This window comes from Mustela nigripes, chromosome 3 (assembly GCF_022355385.1).
Source record: "Mustela nigripes isolate SB6536 chromosome 3, MUSNIG.SB6536, whole genome shotgun sequence".
Taxonomy (NCBI): Eukaryota; Metazoa; Chordata; class Mammalia; order Carnivora; family Mustelidae; genus Mustela; species Mustela nigripes.
This window is the reverse complement of record NC_081559.1, coordinates 167151051-167175587: the sequence shown is the minus strand read 5'-3', so window position 1 is coordinate 167175587 and position 24537 is coordinate 167151051. Positions and strand designations below refer to the sequence as shown.

The window sequence follows — 24537 nt, the reverse complement described above, 5'->3', positions numbered from 1 at the left end:
CTGAGGATGTTACAGAGAAGAGCACATAGCATTCTTTGAAATATTATCAGGACCCCATAAAGACCATTGTCTAAAATAGATTTTCTATTGAGAAAATAGTAAATTAATTTTAATTAATTATCACATTAACAACTTTTGTGAAATCTCCAAAAACATTAAGTATTACCTTAAGAGTTAAAATTTCTTCAAGGATTTTTTTCTATATATTAAAGTTAAAAATTTTAATTCTAAAACAAACAAAAAAGGGACACAAATTCTTTCAGTAGATTCCTGAAGCAAGAGTCCAACCCAAGGAGTTGATTTATATGTAGGCCACTACTGAGCCTATCACTTTATTTATTTATTTATTTATTTATTATTTTTTTAAAGATTTTATTTATTCATCTGACAGAGAGAGAAGAGAAACAGTAAGAGAGGGAACACAAGCAGGGGAAGCCAGGAGAGGGAGAAGCAGGCTTCCCGTCAAGCAGAGAACCCGATATAGGGTTTGATCCCAGGACTAGTCCTAGGATCATGACTTGAGCCGAAGGCAGACACTAACGACTGAGCCACCCAGGCATCCTAGTGTATTATCTTAAATGAAAAATAATCCACATGCCAAATGGACTTTTTTTCTCCAGAAATGAAATGTAACCCAGTTATTGACCCAGGTGTGTGGTTTATATTTTTGTTACCTCTTTATTGTTTTTACTTTTATGTAGATCTTAACAAATTACTATTTGGTCCTAGTGTCCTAAAACAAAAGATCTCTGAAGGCCTGCATTTCAAAAATAATATAATCTATAGAAAACTCCTTTACACTATAAAACAATGACTATCCTTTGACCATACCCCAGCAATTTTTCCCTTACCAAGACAAAAGCAATCCAAAACCAACTAGCTGCTGGGAATCCAGCAGAGTTGATTCTTTTTGCCCTCTTGGAATTCAGCATTAGGCTTTCATACTTTCTTGCCACTCCCATTGGCTTTGAGGGGAAAAGACAAATAATTAACCCTGAAGTAAGAAGCATTTCATTGCAGACTCTTCCTGCTGGGTTAACATACATCTCTAAGAAAGAGAGCTCCTTGGGAGTGCCTCACTCAGTGTCATTATTGATTAGTGACACCCATTCTCTTAGCAAAGCCTTTGGGAACTTAAGCTTCAAGGGGGGTTGATAATTAGAGATGAAGTTTTCAGTTGCTTTTTGGTCCAAATTTGTTAACCGAACTGTTAAGTGATGAGATGCTGATTAGAAAGCCTCCCTGGTAAATCCTGGTTTCACTCATGGCAGTAACCGGCTGCACCTTATTTGAGGCTCACTGTGTTCCTTCACACTTTAAATGATTCCTCCTCTACTTTCCCTCGTGGCCCTGGAAGGGGTACCATAGCATCTCACAGCTTGAAGTTGTAACATATAAGCATCTATTAATTAGAGTAATAAACAGCTAGTTATCCTTAAATAACCTGATTATCCATTCTCTAAAACAGCTTCAATATTAAAATGTTTTTTTTGCCTTTTGTTTTTGTTTTTAATAACTCTAAGACCATGAAAAATGACCTGATATGTTTGATTTAACATAGAAAAATTCTATTACAATTTTTTCTGGCATATTTGGAAATGAAGTCAGATTTTCAAAGTACATAAAAGGCAAAAAAAAAAAAAAAAAAGTACATGAAAGGCAACATTGAATAACTTTTCCTTAGCTTTACCTGAGGATTTAAAGGCAGACACTTAGTAATATAATGAATACTTTCTAAAATGCCTCTGTGTGGGTTCAGAATTTCGCCAACTTGTTTAGAGAATGAGCTAAGAAGTCAAAATGACAAATGTGATTCTTACAAGAGTTAGCTGTTACTGGTGACATGGCTATTGTCAGTCACTGTCAGAATGTGTGCCCTTGCTTAAAGATGCATCTGACAGGTGCTGTGATTGTTCTTGTTCAGTGTCAGTGCTAGAAAAAGCGAAAGAAAACAACTCCCAGCATCACCACAGTACAAAAGTCCACGAGAGGCCTGAACTAGAAACTAGGAGATCCTTAAAAAAAGAGGGGTGGAATGACCAAAGAAGAGGAGCTGAAGATGGAATCTTGGGAAAGACCTGTGTTTTCTCTGACATATGTGATGATAGCACCATTTTGTCTGTTTTTGTTTTGACTGGTTTTTTAATATAGGATATTACACCACGCAAAGCTTATTGCTCCATTTAAAAGTCTCATGGTAGGGGCGCCTGGGTGGCTCAGTGGGTTAAGCTGCTGCCTTTGGCTCAGGTCATGATCTCAGGGTCCTGGGATCGAGTCCCACATCGGGCTCTCTGCTCAGCGGGGAGCCTGCTTCCTTCTCTCTCTCTGCCTGCCTCACTGCCTACTTGTGATCTCTGTCAAATAAATAAATAAAATCTTTAAAAAAAAAAAAAAGTCTCATGGTAATAAGTGCCACAGGGAAAAAGTGGAAGAAGGCCACAGGGAAAAACAAAAACAAAAACAAATGGAAAGTATAGTCCTGCCTGGTCCTTAAAAATTCACCTACTGGACAAGTTGGCTTTCAAAATGTGGCTTCTTGAATTGGCGGTGTGAGGATCTCTTTTTTGGATCTATTTTCTGGGTAGAGTTAGGCAGCTTAACCCTAATGCCTACCTTTATTTCGGTTTTCCCAATTCCAGTTTCCTATCTTGGGAACTGCATCTTCTCAATATATGACATTGTGGATAAGAACCCATTTCCCCTTGCCCTCCTTTTGGGAGAAGATGCTGACTCCTTCACATAGGGATTTGCCCTTACTGTAGGCCACAACGGGGCACAATACCAGCAGAGAGTCCGAAATAAGTCAACATTCATACAGTTTCAGAAATTCAGTAGCAGAGAGATCTTCATTGGCAATTACAGTTACTCTAGAAAAATCTTACCTCAACAAGGGGAGTATCAAAGAGAAAAATGTTGACCAGGGGGACATTTTTGAGGACACAGAACACTGGACATTGACCTCAGGACAGGCCAGCCAGGTGTGATCATGCATCCTGAGTAGATAGGAGCACTTTCAGGATGGTGTCTACAAGTGAAGGAGGAAGCAGTGCTTCAACAGATATTTAGAATAGTACAGAATGGATACGGAGGTTCTGCAGGCATCAACTTCTGCTTCACAAATGCCTCAGAGCTGGCTCTCTGATATTTGAACTGAGATCACAGTTTGATTGGGCCGGATGTCTGGTAGGGTACTTACAGTCTAAAAATGAGATGTGGGAATTGTTACAGGATCCTAAACCCTCCTGCAATAGAAATTTCAAAGCAAAATTCAACCCTGGAACTTACACAGACTAGTTCCCCCAACTCCCATTCCTCCAGAATACACATAAATGTCCCCTTCACAGTTCTAGAAACCAGGAACCAACGTTTTTTCTTTAGTTTAACCTGTATTATTGACTAAAGCAGACTGGTTCTGACTAGAGTTACCAGGAACCACTGTATCTACATTTTGTTTGTTTGTTTATTTTGTTTCATTTCTGTGAATCAGGAAAGGAGAGTGGATGGGCAGAAGAGTTTGGACTCACATTCCTTTCCAATATTGGAATTGTGTAAATTCTGTGAAAAGTTGAGCTTACTTGATTTTAATTTTTTAAAAAAATATGGAATGTCATTTTCCTCCTCTTAAAAAATTTTCTCTGATTTTCTACTGCACTCTATCTAGCACCATGTTGGTGAAATTTTGGTAACATAGATACCATATGGAAAAGGTAACATTTGTTATATTAAATTAGTTTATTAAGTTTTAACTTATTAAATAAGAAACTTAAGAGTTTCTTAATATCTTAAGGGTCTTGGTTTAAAGGAGAAAAGATTGGCCATTTACAATTCTGCTCCTTTTTTTCTCTCCTTTTTTGGGTGTTATATTTATTTCATTTTATCTATTATTAAAATATTTTATTTATTTGAGAGAGAGAGAGCGCGCAGAGAGTGGCATGAGCAGGGTGAAGGGCAGAAGGAGAAGCAGACTGCTGAGCAGGGAGCCTGACATTGATCCCGGAACCCTGGGATCATGACCTAAGCTGAAGGTGAATGCTTAACTGACTGAGCCACCCAGGCGCCCGTTGTATTATGTTTACTTTAAAGGCAAGGACAAAATATTGTGTTTTGATGAAATGTAGAAAGTAGAAAGCAGATGCTGTCTGTAAAAATTCTGGAAGCTGGCCTTTGTATCCTGCCTCCTAGAAGCTGGGAGGCCAAGGAAGTAAAAAGGAAGAGGAAGAGCGGAAATGGAAGGAAAAATACATAATAGGCACATTCTAGTGTGGAGGGATTCTCCAACTTGACACCCCCATATCACCTTTTCTTCACATTTAAATAAGCTTTCCTTAACACGTTATTATTCCTTGACACCATAACATAGGGCAAAGAGCTCATACAGCCTTTGCCCCACCCACTTCCATTGTTCTAGAAAGCTGATTAATCATCCTGTGAGAGCTGACCTCTGTGGGAAAGCTGTCTCAGTACCCAGGGCTACCCTTTCTGTCTTTATTATCCCACTGTACTTTAGACACACGTGACATTACAGGCAGATTTATCCTGAAGCTTGTAAAGCCTGAGCATCAGGCTTGCACCTGCCTCTATCCTAGTAGTGGCTGGATGTTGTAGAGAATTCTTTATAGGAGGCCAATTTGCAAGTAGGAAGCAATTCTGTGTAAGCAATGTCTGGTAAATTATCAAAGAGGTAGCTCTCTAAGAATCCAATAACTTGGTGTATTTTCTTTTTTATTTGAAATAATCATGTTTTCCCTGATTGTGCATTTATAATTTTATATTCTTTTTCTTTTTTAGTTTGAATAAAAATTTTAAAGATTAAAAAAGATTATTGATTTGAGATAGAAAACATGGATACTCCAATAGCATTAGACAAGTCAAGAGTTCTATGATCCTCTTTCTTAGTTATAAGACATTATTTTAGTAACTCTTCGGTTTACCTCTTAGGGTGTTACAAAACTCAATATCTGTAAAGGTAAAATTAATGAGGTTTGAGGATATGATGTAATTTGTAAACCAATACTTTCAGTAAGGAATTTGTTTCTAAAAGCCTATATGGTTAATTCAAACTGAAAGTTTCATTTCTTTTTTTGTTGTTGCTATTGTTTTATTATTTATTTATTTATATTTAAATTCCACTAATTAACATATAATATTAGTTTCAGAAGTAGAGTTCAGTGATTTATCAGTCGTATATAACACCCAGTGCTCATCACATCATGTGCCCTCCTTAATGCCCATCACCCATTGTCCCATCTCCCCAACTCCTTCCCCTCTAGCAATCCTCAGTTTGTTTCCTAGAGTAAGAGTCTCTTATGGCTTGTCTCCCTCTCTGAGTTTGTTTTGTTTTATTTTTCTCTCCCTTTCTCTATAATCCTCTGTTTTTGTTTTAAATTCCACATTTTCTAAGAGAACTCCCAAATGGTTTTAGACATCATAAAACCTGGAACCACTCCTGTTACCTGCATAGCAAGCACTTCTTGTTGAGATTTGGAGAAACTCTGATCCAAGATACCCAGATTGCTTCCAGGATCAGTGATAGAAACCAATTCTTGGCATCTTATGGATGAAAGCATGGGACTGATTTCATCTCTTTTTGCCTTGGCTTTATTATTCACCTACTAGGAAAATAACTGCCTATAGCCTCCCCTCCAGATCCAAAAGGTAGGAAACCTTGGTTGAGATAATCCCTGATAGACCTCTCATAGATTCAGTTTGAGACTGATGTGTCCAGAAATTTAGATCTGTGACTGGTAACCTTCAACAGAGAAGGCTGGGACCTGGAGTGGCTAATGGAGATAAAAGTTCTAGGGGAGCAGGGTGATATTATCTACAAAAGCAAGTAAAACATCTAGTAAATTACCTCTGCTTGGAATTGAATTTATTTCTTCCATGTGTGTCTCTTCTTTAAAACTATGGGATCTGTAAAAGGGATAACCTTTCTCATTTATCTCATTATCCTCAGTGCCTTCTGTAATATATTGTCTAGAGTTGTCTGAGTAAACTAATAAATTGGCAAATAAATAGGAAAAAATCAAGATTGTATCCTCCTATAAAAGCAGGTAGCCAATATATTGTTAACTGAGCTTGAATGCCATACTAGAAATCAGATGCCAAACAATATTCCTTTAATGTGATTTCTCAATGAATGGAAATTTTTAAAATGGTCTTTCTAATGTGTCAGAGAATTTTATTTTAATATATGACCAATATGTGAATTATTATGGCTTAATTTTGTTAAGTTCCTCACAGAGTTCTAAGAAGTATTATGACTAAATAAAGTAATTAGTCCCTTAGTGGTCATCATGATATTCAGGCATAACCAAGAATGTACACAGAATATTATTTTACTGGATGCCTGTGAATGGCTCCCCAACGTTTTCGAGCTGTGGTTTGCATTGAATTCTCCTTAGGGATTCATTATGCTTTGGTCCTGTGCAGTCTCTGGAGGGGAATAATGTGGTCATCACATTCAATTTTTTCTTTGAAATTGATCAAAGAAGACTTTTATCAGCTAATCAGATTACTGAAGAAACTGTTCCTTAGTCATCCTTTTCGGAAATGTACTGTTATGAAATTTGCATTCTTATTATAGTTAAAGACTCCTGAGTGTGGTTAGCTTAAAAGTACCATATGCTTAAGATTCAGCAATCTAAATTTGATGAACTTCTAAAATTATTTTATTAGTTTAATCAAATTTTGCCATTTTTTTTCTGACTCTTAAGAGATTTTTACCATATATAATCTCTAAAGAATCCACCCTGTTTGTAGGGGTTGACTTAGAAATGTAGGTGTCCAAATGTATATACTTCATTCAGATCCATCATTTTGAAGAGTTAACTAAGATTATAGAAAATCACTATTTTGTTGAGAGTTTATTTTTGTCCATAGCAGATAACGAGGGAGACATACCTAAAACCATTCTCCCCTATCTCTACCAACTAGATTAGGACCTAAGGTATAATGGAAGAATGGTTACAAATATATTTTTAACAACTGACATTTATTAAACACTTCCTTTGTGCCAGGTAATGTCACATTTATGTTTCATGTCAGAGTCTCTGGGAGATAGTCACTAGGAGATTTTTGTGCAGTTTCAGGAGCCTTGCTCTCAGAAGCAACGCTTGTAAAGGAGAGAGAGCAGCACGCCTGGGCTAAGGGAGAAGTTCAACTGTGATGCAGTTGAAACAGTGACCTTAGCAGATCTCACAAAAGGCTTTGGACTTGGAATGGCTTTTTGAGGCTCAGGTCTCTGTATCCCCACATCAACCAGGTTATCCAGTGAAGAAGGGGTATAGTTTTGTGTGGGACAGCTCCCTTCAGCTAAGGGCAGTTCACAGAGGGGTACAGCTGAGATCCATCAACAGCCAATACTTCCTGCACCTGGAGGAATGAAGGCACACTTCATATTGACTGTTATGTATTATCTCACTTCATCAGTGTGTGCTGGTAAATATTTCCCACTGGCTTGTAGTGGGGGACCGGACAAGACTGGCTACGTTTGACGCCTTTGTCGTTTTCCATGGGGTAAGTACTCCCACCATGACCAGTTTCAAGTTATCAGCTTGATGGTAGTCACACAGACTTGAGGAGTGCACAACCTGTTCACAGACATGCAAGCAGGCTCCAGAACATCCACTTTAAGCAGTGTGTAAAGCCTATGGCAAAAATAATATTATTATTTCCACTTGTGAAATGGGAAGAACATATGAGAAATGCATGGCTCAATTCTTCTAGATATGTATGCAGCCCTCAAGCTTCCCTGCAAAAGTATTTAGTGTAGAATTTTTCACCATGACATTTAGAATTGCCTGCATATTCAGTTTCTTAAGTATGTGTATTTGAATAAAACCATGCTTTCACAGTTTTCCAAGTAATAGCTAAATGCTAATTTGAGGAGTTAATTTAGCGATTTCTTCGGTCTAAATTAGACTAAGGAAACTCTAGATGTAAAACTTATGTCATAAAACCCAAGTGTTTCTAATCCAAGTGTGGCATTTAGAGGTTTCCGAATGTTTGAGACTGAAAACAGATTAACAAATGCAGGTAATTATGTTAAAATCTTTTATAAGAAGCTCCTGGAAGTCATTCTAGAGTGGTGAATCAAGATTTCTGAGGCCTGACCAAGAAAACAAGATCACCATGAGCTATTCTCTGAATTTGGCCATAATAGGTTTAATGGTTCCTAGAAATATGTCTATTCTTTTGTGTAAGGTTATTTTAAAAATCTGAGGTTGGTTTTTAGGGCAATGAAAACATTTTGTGTGATACTGTAATGATAGATGCGTCATTATACATGTCCAAGCTTATGTAAACACCAAAAGTGATCCTGAATGTAAACTATGGACTTTGGGTGTTGACGATGTGTCAATATGTGTTCATCAGTTGTAACATATACACCAGTCTGCTGGGGGATATTGATAATAGAAGAGGTTATGAATGTGTAGGGGTAGAGGGATAATGGATACATGGGAAATCTTTATGCCTTCCTCTCCATCTTGCTGTGAACCTAAAACTGTCCTATAAAATATTTGAAGAAAAAAGCTGTTTTATGTACATTGTGAAGCAACTATGATACAGTATAATGAGAGAGCCTGAACTTTATAGAGAAAAAGATTCATGTTGAAATTATAACTACACATCCTTGGGCAAGTGCTCAAATTCTCTGGTTCCTAGTTTTCCCATCCATAAAAGAGAAAGTAATACCTCCCTGCAGGTTGTTGACAAGTTTAAATGGTGCACATCAGATTGCCTGTCATACAAGTGCATAATAAATTGTAGCAGTTGGAATTAATGTTGGAAGTTGAGTGTTTGAAACTGAATATGGAGTTTTCAGTAGACCAAAGTAGTTGTTTTATGTTTCTTGGAATTGCTCTTAAGAACTCGTATAAATTATTTTCATTTGTAGTCGGGAATATTAGTAAACTCTGGGAGTATGTACGGGCTTACTCCCTACAGAATGATTCTGAAAGAATGAATTTTAATAGGTATTTAACATGGAACTCATTAAAATTCTATAGTGGTGGCCCACAAATGGAACACAAACAATGAATAGAAGCCAATACAAATAAGAATGGCCCAGAGAAAAATAAGATGACTGGAAAAAAAATATGAATTATCAAGCCTATGGACAATGTATAGAAAACTATTTCAATCATTTTCAATGCAAACACTCAAGTATAATAATAAAGCTTCTATTTCATACTTTCCACTTCTTGCTTACTGAAACTAACCTCCTTCCTATCTAAAATAATCCATATGCCGTATTGTGTTCCTTGTGAAACGCCAAGCTGCAGATACACTCCATTCACTGGGAGATCTCATTAAGCAAACAATTCAAAGAGCAGCTTTGCTATTGTACCATGCCTGATATTGACAGATGCTAACCTTACCAGCAAGACTCCTCTTTTGTACACTTATGATGGGGAAGGAGGTTTTCTTTCCTTTTCGTAGCTCAAGAGAGGATTGACAGAGACACTGAAGTCACATTTTGCTTATTCTTCAACATGGCTTTAGGATACTTGTAAGTGGTACAGAAAAAGTGAGACTTTACTGTCTGTTTCTCTGCTTTCCTCCAATTTTACTTTGTTTTAGCGGGTATCTGGAGTCATACTTTATGTCCTCACAAAAGGCCACAGGACATTTTTATTAGACATGGAAGAAATGTTACTTAGCTTTCTTTTATTGGCAGATTTCCATGCAAACTGTGACTAATACTGCTTCCATTGTTGTTTGACAAGAAAAGAAAAGACAATTTTTTTTACTCACAGTTAGAAATTCTGGAAGCTACTAGATAAATAAGGGATATACTCTTTACCTTTCCATACATTTCTAAGATTCTTGATATATAATAGAAAAATTTTAAAAATTATATCCAATAATATGTAACATCATATTGTCCCTATCAAAATAAAGTAAATCATTGTCTTGCTATTTCTATAAGCATTAACAAAATAGAAATGTCAGAATTTATGACTATCTTTAGAAAAATTCCAAATGGAAGAAATATTCTGGTAGGATGTGAAAAATTAAACATTCAAAGATAATTTTTACATGTTCTCATTTATGTATTAATAAGTATAAATGTTAGAAGGAATATGAATAAATAAATATAATTTCCATATTAGATCTGTTTTTTAAATGATTGGTTTCCTAGGGGTTTGGTACATATCTGTATGTTTTTACTTTGATGGGCATATTTCTAGAGCTAAAAAGTATTAAGACAAAGAAACTTAAATTGTGGTCTACTTGTGTGCTCTTATGTAATGAAAGGACATTTCTAAACCAAATATCTAGTGATTCATTCCCCATGGACCACGTATGAATGATGATGTAAGTGACAGATTGATAACAAAAGTTTTGGGCCAATTCCCAGTTCCTCCAGAGTTGACAAGAACAGTTTTAGGCATCTGAAAGTGTGTGAAACTGAGGCTTTTCTTCTCCACCTGATTGTACATGGCTTTAACAATGTACTGTACCAAGTTTATGAATGGAAAGTCAAGTAAATGGAGGAGACACTAATAACTAACAGTGAACTTGTGATGTTTGCTTGGACAGAGGCAATCATAGTATTAAAACTTGCTGATTTCTTTCCCCAACAAAAACGTTGGCAACCTGCTTCCTTCCTTGCTTGCTTCCTTTTTTTTTTTTTTTCTTTCTCTCTCTACCTGTTTATCCATTCATTCATTAAGAACTCATGGGTTATACCATTTATAGTTCATGACTAATTCTGCCAGGGATTAAAAACTTTTTTATATATTTGGACTGGGACTAAGCAAAGCCCAGGTGTTTTCCTTTGACTGCTTATCACAGGCATTATGGCCAGTGTTAGCAATCAGAGGAAAAAGTCCTTTTTTTGCCTATGAATAATTGTAGACAAATAATTTCAGCTGCCAAGTCAGGTGAATAATTGCTTATGAAATAAACTACTAGAAGCCATGAGCAATAATCAATATGCAAAACCAATTAAGGTATGAATTCTATAAAAGCTTCATGGTTAATGGCACTTGGAATATGAGTCAAACAAACCAATTTGAAATTTTGGCTCCCATTTTATCCTATCTAAACCTAAGATTCTTTTTCATCTGTAAAATGGGTACATATTAGCACATAAATTTGTTGCAGATAATAAACCTAGTCATGCATGTGAAGTACTTAGCATAGTGGTTGACATAGAAGTGGAAAGCATGGCATGCTTATAATGGCAACTAAGAAACTTTTCCCTATGAACCTTCTGAAATTAACTAAACCTAGATATTTGATCTTTTCCATTCCCAAGAAAAGGTTTGAAATAACCTAAAACTTTGGTTATGTTAAAGTTCTCTTCCAGGGTCTTTGCATATTTTCCCTCTCTCCCTCTATTTTCACTTACATCCATGGCAGAATGAGGGTGGGGGACTGATTTTTAGACCTAGAAAATATATTAATAATTAATTTATGAATTACTTCTGGCTTACGATACTTACTAAACCTTCCATGTTAGAAGAGAAGTAAAAGATATGTATTTTCCTTTAGTACAAAGAATTGAATACATCACGTAATTCCAGAAGCAGGATTCTTTTCCCTTCATTTTGAGAGAACTGTTATCTTCAGGCAGTTTTACAGCTTTGTCTGATAGAAACAAAGCTCTATTAATTCAGGAGCTCTGAAGGAAGAGCTAGAACTCCAAAGAAGAAGTTTTATGGTTAGTGACAGAGTCCAGTGTTTTATCCCTGTCTGGCCTCAACTGTCTGTTGTTAGGCGAACAGAATGCAAGCTTCTAGACTGGATCCCAAGTTCCTAGTTTGTATGAGCCACATGTCATTTCATCTTTTCTTCCTATGCCATGTACATATGGACTGCTATTTTATTTATACCCTCAAAAGCCTTTAGTCTTTTTAATTTTAACTTTTGTACTGAATATTTAAGTAATTTTGTTATGTATCAGTAAGTATTGCACTATGTTTTTATTATTTTCTTCAAGTCACTAAATAGAGAAGCATGGAAATTGCCACTCCAGATTAGCTCATTGTGTCATCAAATCCATTGGTTCATCCTAGGCCAATACCAGATTCAGTTGAATGTCATGTAATTACTAAGCAACTTGGTATCATCACAAACAAGAGAACACAGACACTCATGTGCCCATTTTTTCGAGTTCTTTCATCAGATTTTGTTGATGTTGTCTAAAGAAAGCAGCTGTAGTTCTTTTAGTTTGAAAAGCTTACATTATGCTCAACTAAATACACTTGTCATGGAAAATGATAAAATTGTGGAAAGGGAGTTACCTAGAGAAGATAAAATAATCACTATTTTCCATCAGATTTGATTTAATAATCCTTGCTGCATATTTTGCTTTATGTTCTCTGACTTAAAAAAAAAAAGTCTAAACCTTCCTTCTTATATTAAAAACAAGTATCTGTTTCATTCACATCTCACATAAAAAGGGAAGTGTTCGGGTGCCTGGCTGGATTACTTGGTAGAACCTGCAACTCTTGATCTCAGGGTTTTAAGCTCAAGCCCCTTGTTGAGTGTGGAGATTGGTTAAAAATAATATATATATATATATATATTTTTTTTTTTTTTAAAGGAAAATTGTGTTGTGGTGTTTCAGTCTTTTGAAGATGCTGTGAAGTTGAAATTGCTAGTAAATGACCTGAGGTCAGAAGGTAAACATCTACATACCACTTTGCAGAGACAGAACAATTTTATTCACCTTGCTGGATGTAATTATCATTTTTACAAGATTCTAGGGAAAACTGTCTTTCTCAACACCCCACTCCACCAAGGCCCTCCCTTCCCACTATAGAATAATATAATTTAAAATGCTGCTGTTGTTTAAATAGCTTATGTTTAAGTAGTTTAGGATTGAAACCACCTGATCAAATTCACAGTCACAGACCATATCTGCTCCATCTCCTAACTTTTCTCATCTTGTTGAACAGAGAAAATAACGTGTCCTTCAGATATTTCCTGGTCAGACTTGATTCCCCTGAATGATTTGGAGCTTTTCTTTGATGAGGTAAGATACACTCTGGCTGCCAGCAGCCCCCTTTATCTCAGTTGCGCAGAGGATGTTCACAATATGTTTGAGGAAATGTAACATTTATATGTGGACAGATACTAAATTCTCTTCCTGGGTGCAGAAATGATGGGGGGTAGGAAAAAATTGATCTGGAGAGATTTCTAGATTGAAGAACGCTTGAATTAGAATACTAAGGTTGGAAGCCATACTTCCAAAGAGAAGAGATTTGGCAAAGGTGAATACTGCCCTTTTCTCAATTGTCTCAGTTCTGCATGAATAACCAGGATGTTCCTGGTGTTGTAGCATGTGTTTAACAATGGCCTCTAAATCCTTTCTTTCCAATCTACCTGACACCCTGATGCTAGATTATTCTCCCCAAAGTCCAGATCTGCCATGGCTTCCTCTTCACAAAAATCTATAATGGCTACCTCTTGATTATAAGTTAAGTAATTTTCCTCACTCCCTCATCATGTGTATGGTAGCAACTTACCTGTCCATCCTTTCTTCACTTTGCTCCTTCCTGTACTGTATGGGCAAAGAACCTGACAACTTACTATATCTTAAATAGATGCCTCCTTTCCCCATCTTACAGAATCCCCCTAAAGCCCTTCTTCCTGTGTCTACCTACCATTGAAGATATTTTTTCAAATGCTGCCTTCATCTTACGAGCTTTTTTACTTATTTTAAAATGTGATCTTTCCTCATTTAGCTTTTTATTGTCGCATTAGTTATAGGGATTTTGAGTCAGAATTGTTGTATTTTCTAGTTGTACTCCTTCCTGTCCTGAACTGTTAGCTCTTTAAAAATAGGGATTACATCTTATTCATTTATGTCTCCCTCAGTGCTTAGTACACTGTTGCACACAATTGTTAAATAACTCTAATAATTACATTGAACGGAGAACCCACCATGGCTACTCAGTACTGTGTATGTGGACGGGTTGGCTTTAAATTTCTAAAGAGATTTGATGTGTTAAAATTAAAATAAGCTAGATTATTGATGCTACATAATATAGGAGAAGACAAGGTTTTTTTTTGTTTGTTTTGTTTTTTGGGGTTTTTTTGTTTTGTTTTTGGCTTTTTTTTTTTTTTTTTTTTTTGCTTTTTCTCCCCATTATCTAGAAAGGGCTAAGTCATGACCCTTTACTGGATCACCTTCACTTTATCAGTGATATACTCTATTTCATCTATTGAGAAAGTTTTTAACTTTCTGGTTTAAAGCAAAGCATGGACATTTTCAGACTTAAATTATATCATGTAACAGGACACACAGGATATTTGATACTCATTTGAGTGGGGTTTTAATGGGTAAAGTAAACCTTTTCTGGCAATGGAAAATACCTTAATAAACTCACACACTTGATCTGATATACAAAACTCCATGATGGGAAATTTGAGTATGGTCTTTGAAAGGTTTCAAGTTCATTTTATAAAATAATCAATGGTTTTCACTTAGACTGGAATGTCACTAAAAGAAATCTTAGTTGACTCTACACCCAAGCCTAGATAGTGTTAGAAGTTATTGGGTTCTTTCACTGCATATCATTCAAAATGAATAGTCTTGTTCTAAAGTTTTAGACTCTGAGAAAACCCTTTCACTTAGACATAACCCCTCCTGTAGGACATGTCAATGTACACTTTACCATATAATCATGGTAAACAGTATCACACACAAGCAACTAATTTTAGTACTGCTGCTTTTGTAGTATGTCTTTAAATTATGCTCGTTTGCAATGGTGCAACTACATTCCTTATCAAGGCAGTGAAAACTAGATTTGACAACCATGTAGTTTAGCAACCACTCAGAGGTTAGAAGCAGTATATTTTAGGCCTGTATTCTATGATTATCTCCTTAGGGTGTTCAAAGATGTTTATAATATGAACTGTAACCAGTTTGATAAAATATAAAGAATGGCAGCTCTGTGGAAAATGACCATCATACCTTTTACTTTCTTCAAATCTCCTCTCATATCCAGTGGCTAGTCATAGACTTCTCTTCCATTAGCAAATAAGGTAGCCAAAAACTTTCTAAGATTTAAGTTTGTATTTGCAGTTGAATTATACTTCCTTTGCAATTTAGTGGTCAGATGGGCACTTGGGGTGGGAAGCATTGTATGCCACCTCAGAGGTCAATGTTAAGATGCTCTTATGGTTGCTTTATGTGAATGAGACTGCTAATTATCTACCCCAGTAACCCACTTTCTCTGAATTACAATCTTCATTTTTTTTTCTTTTTTTGCTGGATTCCTAGCTGTCCTATAAGAAATACAAAACAAAGAAAAGTTTATATTTTTCAGTCTCTTTTTCAGACAAAACAAGCTCTGTAGCTAAATTCCAGTGAATGGGAAGCTAGTAAGAAACATGATGTAGCAGCTTCTGGGAATCGTTTTTTAAGACTTTAGACTTGTGCTTTCTGTTTTTTCTTCCCTTCCTTCTCTATCTTCTTTGAAATTTATATGTGATAGCTAGAGCTCTAAGACCATGAAAAAAGAGGGTTATTTAAAAAGAATGATGGGGCAGAAAACTGTAAACAGTCTGGATTCTTAAGACCTTGTTGAGCAGAGCTTCCTTTAGTGATCTACGCAGCTGTGTCTGGACTTCTACGTGCAAAAGAAATAACATCCTTTGTTGTTTATGCCCCTATTATTTCTGGTCTCTGCTATCTTTATTCATACAGAGGTCTCATAGAGCAGTACGGCACTTAGTGGAGAACTAATAGTGAATCACAGAATAGAGAAGCTTAAAGACAAGAGGATTCTTAGTCCTTATCTGTCAAATTTATCATTGTATTTCCATCAGCTTGAACAGTGCCTGAAACAGTCAGTATGAATGAATGAATTTCTGAACAGTTTGCAAACAGTAACTTTATCTTACCCCATTCAAGAGTTCTACTTCTTATTTCTGTTTTACATCTTACTTTACTGGCCAGAATATCTAAGTCAGTGTGGATTTTGGTTTTCATTTCCTACTCACAAAAAAGGGGTTTCTAGAACATTCTCCTTTTGAAGAGAATGTTGATGTTTGGGTTGAAGGATTACCTAAATGCTAATACTTTTCCATAAATTTTACATGATTGTGTTAGATTTTTCAAGTTCAGAGGTTTGCTATAATCTTGTGATAATCAGTACTTCATCTTAGTTATATGGATTTATGAGTTGAAAATTTTCCATTCTAAAACTGCCCTTCCAATATATATTTTATGTATTATTGGGAAATAAATTGCTTTTGAATCACTAAGAGTCAGTTCAAAGTGCCTCACATATCGCTTATTATTCACAGCCTGAAAATATTTAAATATTGAAAAGACAATCTAAAAAAGATTTGACAAAGAGATTAACAAAGGAAATTGTTTAAAAAAGCTAACAGTTCTTTTGGAAAATTACCTTTAATGCAGGTACTTGACACTAAGCAAAACAGTAACTTTCCAAAGAAATAATTCATCTGCGAATTCATCTCTGTGGTTCATTAATTAATGTGTATGGTAATTAAAATCTGTAGTTCAACACCAAATGCTAATAGGGCCAATAAAAATATTGAAAGAGGTTTTATTTGACTTTTAATTATATTGAGAGTTTATACCCCTAGAGGTATAAAGAAAAGAATTAAAAGTTGTTAGTCACATCTTCCCGGTTATGAGACTTTAAACAAGCCATGATGAAGATTAGCTTTTGATATAATTATTAATTATTTGTGATACAGTGATATCACATTGCATCTCAAGTAAATTTGTGATCATTTATACATTAATTTATATAATCTATAAAAATTGCAAAGGAAAAATCAAACTACAAATAATTTCTGAAACTGATTGATGTTTTAAGATGTTGATTTTATCACTTTTAAAATGTGTGTCTCCTCCCTGATATGCCCTGATTCATGATTTATGCATGAATTTTTGTTATTAATTTATCATCAATTAGAGCTTCTGTTACCTAACAGTTGTCAGATAGAATGGCTTAAGATCGATTTCTGTAAAACAGAATTCTTTACACTATTTCCAATAAATTTAATTTACTATCACATATCTTGTCTGTATATTTAGTAAATCCATTTAGTACTTTACGACATATTGCAACTAACTCTCTTAAGGGTGCGCTGCTTTCATCATTGTCTATAACCAGGTATTTTGTTGTTAAGAGAATTGCGATTTTTCTTTAGTCATGAGAGAGAAAACTCTCTCACTTGTTTAAAAATTTTGCAACGAAATGTATCACAGCCATAGCTACCTCACTATCTATTCATATGAGAGCCTTGGCAAGAAGTTTAGTTAGACTCCGGTAACGTTTAAAAAAAGAAACCAAAAACAAAAACTGTCTAGTCATTTGATTTTTCTCTCTGCCTGTAATCTGCAACGCAAATGCCTGAACTCTCACCCTGTTCCAAAGGTGATAACCTCAACCTATCTCCTGTTTAATTTTGGTCAAAGGGTTGCTTGAATGAAACAGTCTGAATGGGAAATAATTGTAAAGACATGTAGTCCATTCATTTCTTTACCTAGTCTGTTTTTTAATCTGAATTTTAATCTGCTTTTTAGTCTGAATCAAAGTGGACTCCCAGAAGCTTTGTAATTGGATTCCATTGTTTTGGGGCCTCCCTTACTTCTTCCCACCAGATCCTGAAGAATTGACCCTATTGACTATTCTCCCTTTAGAGTCTATTGAGGGTTCCCGACAGAGCAATTAATGCTTTTAAGGATATTATCATAAGCCCTATACCCATGTATCAAGGCTGTTTTGGGCATCCTGATCAGATGGAACATTTTCAGGTCCTATAATTTCAACTTGACTATTATTTTTTTTTTTCTGAATTAACTTTCACTACCAAACCTGCTTATCCTTCTGCATTCCTTTCCCCAAAATTGGAGTCACTATATATCTCACCACATCTAGTTAATCCCCAATCACCACTATTCTACATACAAGATACACCTAAAATTTATCCATCTTTCACAAGACTCACTGCCCTGACTGAACATTACTAATAATTTTCTTTTTTCCATAGGCTCCAGCATGGTTCACCAAGGCACTATCACCAATACTATCTTTATTTAAAATTTTTTCTTTGTTGATGATACTTTGTTCATCATTGATTTTTAAAAATTATTTTTGATTTAAAAATATTTTGTTGGGCGCCTGGGTGGCTCAGTTGATTAAGCAACTGCCTTCAGCTCAGGTCATGATCCTGGAGTCCCAGGATCAAGTCCTGCATCGGGCTCCCTGCTCAGTGGGGAGTCTGCTTCTCCCTCTGATACTCTCTCTCTCCTGCTCTCCCCTCTCATACTCTCTCTTTCAAGTAAATAAAGTCTTTAAAAACAATAAAAATAAAAACATAAAAATATTTTGTTAAAATAATTTCACATTAATATTAGCATAATATTTAATAACACTGCTATAATTAATATTTATTACTCACTAAATGTTATTTATCTTGCTTCCTGTGTTTTTGTTTTAATTTTGCATCTGAGGCAAATACCTCACTCACTTCACTCTAGTCCCAACAATGTTCCACAGACATTCATCTTTGTTAGTTTTTACTTTTACCTGAGTCAGGGACAAGATAGCTACAAAGAATCACAGGACGGGAGGTAGGGAAAGCAGAGGAATCAGGACTTTGCCTTCCAGCCTGAAGTTGTTCTGAGGGAGGCAGCGGAGAAGAGTTCATGCTAAGTCAAATTTCCAGTTTCAGTAATTACCTTAAACTGATCCCGCTATGCTTGGGTTAAAACTCTATTCACAGCTTAAAGTCACCATAGGCTGAATTACCTGAGTAAATGGAAGGGTCATATGCTGCGTCATCCAGGCTGGCTGAACTTTCCTTCTTCCATTACATAAAGAAGAAGGAGTGAAACAGAAAAATACTTATATTCTTAGTTACGGCACAGGCCACACTGGTTTTACACATTGGCCACATCTATTTATCTGATTGTTGTCTCTTACTTTTCACTAATTTGTTCACTGCTTTATCCATAAAACTTAGAACAGTGCCTGATGCAGAGTAGGATCTTAACATTTTGGCATCTATTTATTCATTAATTCAATAAATATTTATAAGAATCTGCTATGAGCCATCCAATTTCCCATCCACTGGGAGTAGAGTGAATAAGGCAGGCAAACCTTAGAAAGGCCGCCATTCTTTCTTAGGAAGTGTGGGTAATAATCTCATCGTATCTGATGGCAATACTTACATAATTTTTGTAATGACCTCTCTTAAGTGTGTCTTCCATTAAGTGTCATGGAGGCAGGAAATCCATCTTGTTTATCACCTTATCACTTGTGCCTAGTGGCCTAGCATTTAAATAAAGATTTAAATAAATGTTTTAACCACAATTCTCAGTATTTTGTCTATGAAGATCTACCTGAATGATTTCTTTTAATGTACATATCAGAGTCAGTATTGTTTGTTCTGAGAAACTGTTTTGTGAATGTTGTTGATTGCCTACTCTGAATCCTTTATTTCTCACTAATGGAATTCTGGTTTTGTTTAGGAATCCATCTTCCCTTATACAGCCCCCAGGATTGCAGGGAAACTGACTTCTTTTCTGTTACTATGAATTTGACCCAATTAGTCCCCATGAGAGTATTTCTTTTTTTCACCCTTTCCCCCAGCTTTTACTGAGATATAATTCTAATGAAAATTTTCCTAATCTTCATGATTGGCTTAGATATGGCCATGTAATTTATGTCAGTTTAGTCTGAGACAATGTTTCCCAAGGGCTTCTGGAAAAATTTCCCCCATAATCACCTAGAGAGCCTTTCCCTATAGCAGTGGTTCTTAACTGTGGGCGATTTTGCCTCTCAAGGGATGTTTGACCATGTCTGGAGACATTGTCGATTGTTACAGCTTGGGGAATACTACTGGCATCTAGTGAGCAGAGGCCAAGGATGATGCTAAACATTCTAGGGGAAACAGGACAGCACAAGAATTATTTGGCCCAAAATGATTTTGGTCTCTGTAATGTCAAGGTGGGGAATTTCTGATCTAACATATACGAGGAAGCATGTAGTTCTCTCTAGTGACTCTCACCACCAGACGACCAAGGAAAACTAGCTTTAGGATGAAGTCTAACTGTAAATGTGAGAAAGAAGAGAGAAAATGATTATGGGATCTTGATTACATATCCAAGTAGTTGTATCTAGTAATATTGAAGTTGGTCTTGGCTTTGAACTTTGAATCATCTGAGCTGATGTATTTCCTAATTGCTTTTACCAATTTGAGTTAGATTATTTTAAAACAGCCATTAAAAGCATCATAACAAAAAAAAGCATGATAACATATATAAATTGGTATATATTTCTTTATTATTCAGTAGGAATCCACTTGCTGATTCCATTGTGCTTTGATTTTCATTCAAAAGATTGTTCAAATCTCGGGGCGCCTGGGTGGCTCAGTTGTTTAAGCGACTGCCTTTGGCTCAGGTCATGATCCTGGAGTCCTGGGATCGAGTCCCACATCAGGCTCCCAGCTCTATGGGGAGTCTGCCTCTCCCTCTGTCCTCCCCTCTCATGCTCTCTCACTGTGTCTCTCTCTCAAAAAAAAAAAAAAAAAATTAGAAAAAAAAAAAGATTGTTCAAATCTTAACTATACTTTTTCTTTCACTTGCATATCTGCATTCAAATTTTTACATAGTTTTTCATTTTCATCTGTTTTATATTTTTATGTACTTTATACTTTACATAGTTTTATATTTTTTGTACTGAATATATGTGGTACATATTTTTTAAAAACCTATCACTTTAATTGAATAATATTTAGGTGAGATAATACCTAAGAAACTAAAGAAATTCTTGTTGAATTTAGAATAAATGCATACCAAACAATGCTTTTTAAAATATTAATATGACTTATATTTAATTGTTTTTTATGACTTTTGAAAATCACACAGCAGCACTTGAAATAACTTGGAGACAACATAAGAATCAAACTCCAACAATGAACCATTTTTTAAAGATTGAAACCTATAGATTAGCCTCCTTTCTTTTTCACCACTGACATATCTAGACACTTTCTCTTTGGGCAAAAACAAATGGTAGAATTATATGAGTTTTGTTGCATTATGCATGCTATAAAAAAGATCTTTACATATTTGGTGAGTAGTTGAATCAAGACTTCAGGATTTGGGGGTCTTAAGCCTTGTTTACCAAATTTATATTCTGTAATTTCATTCAAATCTATTAAAACAGTTTTGTTTCTCTCATTGTATCTCTAAAATGAGAATAGTTGTATAGGGGTACAAAAAATTAAAATGAGAATTAATTGGTACAAACAGCTACATAACATTTTATGAAGCTGAAAAGCTTAGTAATACTTTATAAGAGATAAATGATAACTGACATAGTTTCTGAGAATTATAGCTAAAGTTTCATTTAAAAAATAAGGTATCACCTTGGTTAATATGTAACAATTAAACTTATTTTATGCTGAATATATTTAATTGTACTAGCAGGGGAAACTAGCACATTTTATATTTTTCACTGTGTCAAATCATTTGATATTCTGGTACATAACCTGAAAGCCACTGTTGTGTATAAGTAACATAGCATGAGAAGATGTTAGTTAATTTAATCTCTCTCTTTTTTATAGTTTCTTTTTCTAGCTTGTCCTAAGGTTGAAATTAGCACTTAGATTTTTAGACAGGACACTTTCCAGCTATTAAAGCAGTTATAGCCCAGTTGCAGAAAGAGGGAAAGACAAGCCTGGAAAACAGTGAAGTTTTGGGTATTCATCTGTCACTGATGGACTGCAGTAGGAAAGAGGGCTCTTTTGGCATGTTGCCCTGTGTAGAAGAAAGTAGAGCTTGGGTGGGAGGTAATTCCAGAGCCTTAGGACACTGACCTGGGGACTTTCTCCCCAGTTTCTAGACCATCAATCCCAAGATCTGCCAATTGCTCTGAATCGAGGGGGGAAGAAGTTACAGGGTTAGAGTGTCAAAAGACTTCTTAGCAGGGTGAGTACTAGAGCCTTGAAATTGAAGGTAACAGTTTTAAAGGATTTCAGAGTTGTTCAAGTGTCAGGAGCCAATGATTTGTGAGTTCTGTCCTTGCTCATGCTTCACCCCTCTAACCTTTATCCAGGGCTAGCCTGCACAAGTGGTGTAAGCTGCTGCCAGTGAAGTGTGATTTGAAGGACATCAAGAGGCCCACTTGGCCCTAATTATTTTCCCCTGGGTCTGTCATAACTTCTCTCTTACCTAGCACAACATTTGGCTCAACAATTCTTGGATGGATGGATAGATGGATACATGGTTGGATGGGTGAATGAACAAATGAATTTATTTAGCACATATATATTTAACAGTTATTGCATGCCAGGAACTATGCAAAATGCAGAGGATCCAAAAGTAAATACAATCAGTATGTTCCCACTTTTCATGAGGCCCAAAGTCTATTTAGACAGCAAAAAAGGTAAAAATAAATACTACAATTATGAGTGAGGGTTCTGAAAGTTTAGAAGTAAATAAATAGGGTGTTAAGGGAAATGGACAATAGGTCTTCAAAAGAAGGCATCTCTGGTATGAAAAATGACCCTGGTTGAGAAATTAGAAGGAAGAAATACAATCTCATTGGCCCTGGTTATATGTTAAGAGAGTTTGCCCATGAAAGAGTAAAAGTAGGGCACTGAGAGTATCAGAAACTTTTGATGGAGGAAACCCATTTCTAGGAAGGAGAAAGCCAGATTGCTGTCCGTGCAGCACTGAGCTGAATGTAGACTAGAACAGAAAGGGCTTAGCAGGGCAGGACAGAGTCTCTGAGCCAGGTTGGGGGACCAAGGAGCCTGAAGGGTGGTGTCCAGAACCAACAGGTCAGAGTCCCATTGGCAAAGCTGGTGGGATGCTGTGTCCTGGGAATCCAAGTTGAGCAGATGAGCAGCGGTAACAAAATCTGACTTGTGAAAAATATTGAGAACTCCATAAAAGAGTGATTTATTGATTGATTGATTGATGGAAGGGTGAAATGTTATATCAATCAGAGATGAAAGAATTGGCTTTGGGCCACTGGTTTAGCTACAGGAAAATGTGGGGCTATTTATTTATTTATTTTTACCATATATATGTATGTATGTATATTTTAATTGTAGTATAGTTAACATACACTGTTATATTACTTTCAGGTATACAGTACAGTGATTTAACAGTTTCATACATCACCCAGTGCTCATCATGACAAACATGAGTGAGTGGATGAAGGAATTAATGGATGGAGTAAGATTTATCATTCTGCGATCCATGACCCATGTATGTGTTCCTCTCACCTCTTTCCCTCATTTACCTGACACTGAGCTTCTGGGAAAAATAAAAATAAAAATCATCATCATCATCATCATCATTACTTCAAAGTCCTTGTTTTTATAGAAAATGCTGTAAGTTTTATTTTTATATGTGATTAACCAGGCTTCTAAAGCTCTGTTATATATTCCTGAAACACATAAGCACAGACTGACTTATAAAAGATGAAAGTTCAGCTTTGGGGGTAAGCCTTAAACTAAATTTGCACTGCTTCCTGGTGTCTACTTCAAAATTCCAAAGATAAGAGTCCCTTTATTTGCAATCCATTATCACTATTTAAACATCTTTCATTGCTGAAGCAGTGCTTTAAAGGAGTTGGATGGGTTGATTTTGAACAGTAGCAGTTCATAAAGACAGCAGAGCCCTCACCTCCCAACCCTATCTCCTGCTCTGTTTCTCTATTTTGAGCATGAAGAATCTTTTCAGTATCAGAGAGAGGAATACGTTTTTTTCTCTAAAAGACGTCAAGGGGAAGGAAGTGAAGCAAAACCCCAAAAGCAATCTTTTCAAACTTGTAAAAGTTCTCTCTACAAATCATGATTTCTGCTTTCTAACAACAACAAAAAAGCCTTCTTGAACATCAAATAGCTCTTACAAAATGGCAGTTTTGAAATATTCAATGTACACAAACTAGAAACATATGGATAACATAGCAAACTTTTAGAAGTTAGTGCATTAAATGGAAAATCACCTCTGAACGCACATTTTATATGGTCATTCCAAAACCACAATGTTACTAATATTGGATAAATCCTGAAAACAGCTAGACTTCGGCTTTCCCTAATTGTGTCTGACCCATTGCTGGGTTTTTTGTTGTTGTTGTTTTTAAGAGAATAGTATTTCTGTACGTTACTTTACTTCCAGAGTTGTGAATTCTGGACTATATGGGAATGCTTACTGAATTCACATTCCCCATGTGCATGAAAAAAATAGAGTCAGTCTGCGCCCACTGTTGAGTTTTCATAATAATGGAGGAACAATGGTCTTTGAAAGTCACAGATAATCCCTAATCCTCATTGTCTTCTGTTTTAATGTAACCTTTCTCTAAGTGACTAGTAAGATACAAAATTGACTGATGATCCTCTCCCTTCCCCTGTCTGACCCTACACACACACCCCCTCTCTTAGAGGTGCCAAGGAGCAAAGAACTGACCAAAAGGAAGGCAGTAGGAGGGAGAGGAAAGAAAAACAAACCAAGTGATCAACCCCAAGCCTCTGACTGTTGGCTGTTTTCTATTATTCACTCATTTGAGCTTTCTCAGA

The 24537-nt window shown here is 35.9% G+C and overlaps 1 protein-coding gene and 1 long non-coding RNA gene across 3 annotated transcripts in view; both read left to right on the top strand.

The window, feature by feature from the left end:
• Window positions 1-24537, top strand: part of ANGPT1 (angiopoietin 1) — a 251353-nt gene that overhangs the window by 67229 nt on the left and 159587 nt on the right. The window lies entirely within an intron of this gene.
• On the top strand, window positions 12557-23287 carry LOC132014236 (uncharacterized). The gene is made up of 3 exons (XR_009403246.1): window positions 12557-12638; window positions 12915-12991; window positions 23101-23287. It is a non-coding gene; the product is annotated as an uncharacterized LOC132014236 (long non-coding RNA).